The sequence below is a fragment of the Microtus ochrogaster genome, linkage group LG5 (genome assembly GCF_000317375.1).
Source record: "Microtus ochrogaster isolate Prairie Vole_2 linkage group LG5, MicOch1.0, whole genome shotgun sequence".
Lineage (NCBI taxonomy): Eukaryota > Metazoa > Chordata > Mammalia > Rodentia > Cricetidae > Microtus > Microtus ochrogaster.
In genome coordinates, this window is record NC_022031.1 from 17568051 (window position 1) to 17572615 (window position 4565).

Below are 4565 nucleotides of genomic sequence, written 5' to 3' on the forward strand. Positions count from 1 at the left end.
CTGGGATTAAAGGTGTGTGTCACCACTGCCCGGCAATTTTCTGATTTTCTAATGTCAGTGTCTTCCACAGACTGGCACACGCAAGCACACTTCCATCTCCATGTTCTTGGTGTTGAGTCTTGTTTGCTAGAAACTGGATTGATCTTGATTTCAACATCTACAAAATGATCTTACTTGCCCACTCTGAGCAGTTTTTAAAAAATAAATATTTGTTTATTTTTGTTCCATGCATATGTGTGTTGTGTCTGAATGTGTATATATATATATATATATATATATATATATATGCACCATGTAGATGCCCAGTGCCTGTGGAGTCAGAAGGGGGTACTGGACCCCTGCTACCTGGGAGCTGGGAATTGAAACTGGGTCCTCTGTAAGAGCCGCAAGTCCCTCTAAACGCTGAGCTATCCGTCCAGCCCTCACCGTGAGCTTCTTTAAGCTCTGCCCCCTCTGTTTCCTTTGCTCTCTTTCAGACTCTCACGTCTGAGTCTCCACTGTTTCTTCTAAGATCACCTGTTGTGCTTTCATCCAGTTCCCTCTTGGAGCTTAGGGAAATTCCCGCCAATGGGATCTCACTTTTCAGCCCTCTCTCTCTTCCTCCAGGGATCAGATTTCACTATTGCCGCTAGGCCTCAGTACTACAGCTAGGTCCGATTTGGTGCATTTCACTTTCCAAATTCTTGCAGATTGTGACAACTTCCCCCACCACACAAACAATGGTCCCAAAGTCTCTTATCTCTAAGGGTCTGCGAGTTTCCACTCTTAACTCTTTCATCTCTATGACTTCTCTACTCTCACAAAATCTCTTCAGACTATGCTGTAAACTCCCTTTCAGGATTTGTAAATTCATTGCTTATGGTTTAAAATCTATATATTCTGTAACTTGGCTTAAATTTACAACTAAAGGCTTACAATTAAAAATCTATACATAATCTATACATGAGTATATAAGTGATCCAACTCTTGTCTAGAATATACTGTATATGTAACTTAGATTCTACTCTTGTTTAAAATAGATTTTTAAAATAGCAACCATGTGGTTTGCCTCTATCTTGACTGATGACTTCATCAAGATCCAGGCAACCCTATGACCAGCAGCCATCTTTACTAAGGTTAAAGGGCACTTGTCATGTGATTTCACCATCTTAAGATGATCACAGTATATAAAGCCAAAATGATAAAATTTTCAGTCCTGCCGAGCCCTCTGTTCATCTAGGCATCTTCTTTTTAGACTGAGGAAATTTCCGGTTCTCCAGAACAGTTTGGATTGGTATGGATTTCTGTATGACGATAAAAATGCAGGGTTACAAGGTCTACTCAGATTAACAAAACCTGACCTAGACATACACACCTAACTACTTATATCTTTATTACTGTTCGACACCAAGCTTCCAGAAAAGCAAGTAACAACATGTGTTTGATAAATAAGGTATATCTGATAAGCAAGATTTATAAATCCCTAACGTCTACTCAGGTTCCCAGTAATATTTGTCTAGCTCCTTTGTCTTTGCCCACTTTGTTAGACTTTGGCTATTTGGATAAACTAAATCCTACAAGAAACTGTAATATTCCATAATGGTGTGCTATAAAAGGAAAGTTTACTGCATTTATGCCTTATTTTAATGCTAAAGGATCTTTAATTAAATCTTCAACTCAAAGTTCAAACTTAACAGGGCTAAAGCTGTAAAATTCTAACCTTATATAAGCTCTTAACTTCTTAACTTATGAACTCTTCATTTAGATAGTGATACGCCTTACGTATGTTTTCTGTATGTCCCGGGCTCTGCTCAAACTGGACATTTTTGGGTTGATTGCTTTACTTTGCCTGGTCAGTGTAAGGTCAGTTTTCACAAGTTCCTCTACAGGAAAAAACCTCAGATGAGTCTGGCAGTCAAAATCCATGTTCCTCTGTATGACAGCTGAAGATTAAATGCTGACCTGTATAACAACCATAGATAGATGATTTCTGCCTTCAGTGAACTGCAGGAGCCCAGGGTAACCCACCTAGGTAATGGGTCTCTGTCATTTTAATTGATACACAGACCATTTGATTACCCTTCCAGCTGCCATTCATCCTTCTCAGGTCTCCGAGGGCACTGACTGACGGTAGCTTTCCCGGCAGCAAACACTCAGCTCCTTCTTCAGGCCCTCAGCTGCTCTGTCAGCTCTTTTCATGTGTAAAAGTCAAGCCTCACTGGAGAGCTGCGAGGCCTCCAACCCAGACAGACCTTGAAACTTGACTCTAAAAATAAGAAACTCACAAAACAGGCTTCAAAGTAACTCTTCATTACTCCTCTATTTAACGGAACTTGCTTTACAATGATGGCTGTCAGTAATCAACCACCTGTGTCTCATGGTAAATAAGTGAATTTAAAAAAAAATTAAAGTTTGTGTAAGTTCTGAGGGACTAAAAAATGTTCTAAGGTATACAAACACAAGTTATAAAGGGCTGAGGAAGTGATTTAAGGTATATAAAAATGTTTCTGGTTTCTTTCCCTTTCTATGCTATTGTTATAGTAAGACATCAAAAGTTCAGTTTTAAATTGATCAGTGGAATAGATAAGCTATCAATCTAGCTCTGGTAAAGTAATACTAAAGTTAGCATAGTCACAAATGCAAGATTTGAAGTTTCCTTTGGTTATCTTCCAAATATAGACTTAAAAATTGCTTCTCATTGTGCTAAAAACATCTGTTCAATCTCTATATACCCAGTCTTCTGCATGGAGGAAAGGGTGTTTGTGCTTTTAACCGCAAGTAATTTTTGGGTCCTGTCTTTGTTAGGGTTTTTATTGCTGTAAAGAGACACCATGGCTGGGGCTGTGGAGATGGCTCAGAGGTTAAGAACTGTCTACTCTTTCAGAGGACCTGAGTTCAATTCCCAGCAACCACATGGTGTCTCACAACCATCTATAATGAGATAAGATGCCCTCTTCTGGCCTATAGGGATATATGCAGGCAGAATACTGTATATATAATAAATAAATATTTAAAAAATAAAAAAAGAGACACCATGACCATGACAACTCTAATTAAGAAAACATTTAATTGGGGTAGCTTATAGTTCCAGAGGTTTAGTGATGTGGGCTTTCCCTCTGTATGCTGTTATTACCATTGATAAATAAAGGAACTGCTTTGGTCCTATAGCAGAGCTATAGGGGAACAGAGCTAGGCAGAGAAAACTAAGCTGAATGCTGGGAGAAAGAAGTGTGGAGTCGCTGGGCGCACGCCTTTAATCCCAGCACTCGGGAGGCAGAGGCAGGCGGATCTCTGTGAGTTCGAGACCAGCCTGGTCTACAGAGCTAGTTCCAGGACGGGCTCCAAAGCCACAGAGAAACCCTGTCTCGAAAAACAAACAAACAAACAAACAAAAAGAAGTGCGGAGTCAGGGAGAAGCCATGTACCCCCTGCCGGAGCTAGACTCTGGAACTTTACCTGGTTAGCCACAGCCACGTGCTGATACCACAGATTAGCAGAAATGGATTAAATTAACATGTAAGAGTTAGCCAATAAGAAGCTAGAGCTAATGGGCCAAGCAGTGATTTAATTGATATGGCCTCTGTGTGATTATTTTGGTTCTGGGCAGCCGGGATAAATAAGCAGCCTCTCCCTCCAACAGTTTAGTCCATTATCACCATGGTGGGACATGGTGGCATGCAGACAAACATGGTGCTGGAGAAAGAGTTCTCCATCTTGATCCATAGGCAGCAGAAGGAGTCTGTGTCCACACTGGGCATAGCTTGAGCATAGGTGACCTCAAAGCTTGTCCCCACAGTGACTCACTTCCTTCAACAAGGCCACACCTCCTAGAGTGCCACTCCCTGTAAGCCAATTATATTCAAACTACCACAGGTCCCCAAGCTTTCACTATGATTCAAAGGCTTGAGTCTATCACTCTTTGTACAATGTGGATGTTAGTAAACATAGCAAACCATGGCAATGCTAACATATCTGAAAAATTGGCTGTCTTTTATAAACTTAAAAAATTCTTCCCCATTGCCTGGGTGAGCAGAAGACAGCCACAGGGCCGTCTGGTATCCCACAGTCCTGGTGCTCCACGGTGGGTTGGAGCTACCATGATGAACAGGTGTGAGGTGGACAGTGGAGAAAAGCAGAACTGAAGACTTGATGGTGGGAACAGGCTGATATGGATGGCTGACGCTGCTACCTGGAGCCATTCAATGCCCAATCCCAAGCTGCCACGAAGGGCCCTGTCATCTGGGTCTGTGACCCTATTGCAGCTGGGCTCTGTGTTGATGTCTGTGGCCCATGATACCAAAGAAGACCATATGAGTGCCTGTGGTTTGGGCCCTCACCTGAGGCCACATTGGTGTCTGAGGGCCATGCTGCCACCAAGGACATATTGATCTTAGTAGCCTGCACTGCTACCCTAGGCCATGATGATGTCCTTGCCCATGCTGCCACTGAGGGCCCTGTCTGGGTCTTTGGCCCTTCTACAGCTGAAGTCTACATTGATATCTCTGTGATCTCAGCAGGAGAGCTGCCTCCCCCTCTTTAGGAGAGCTGGCCCCAATGATGGGTGTGGGAGAGCTGGCCCCAACCCT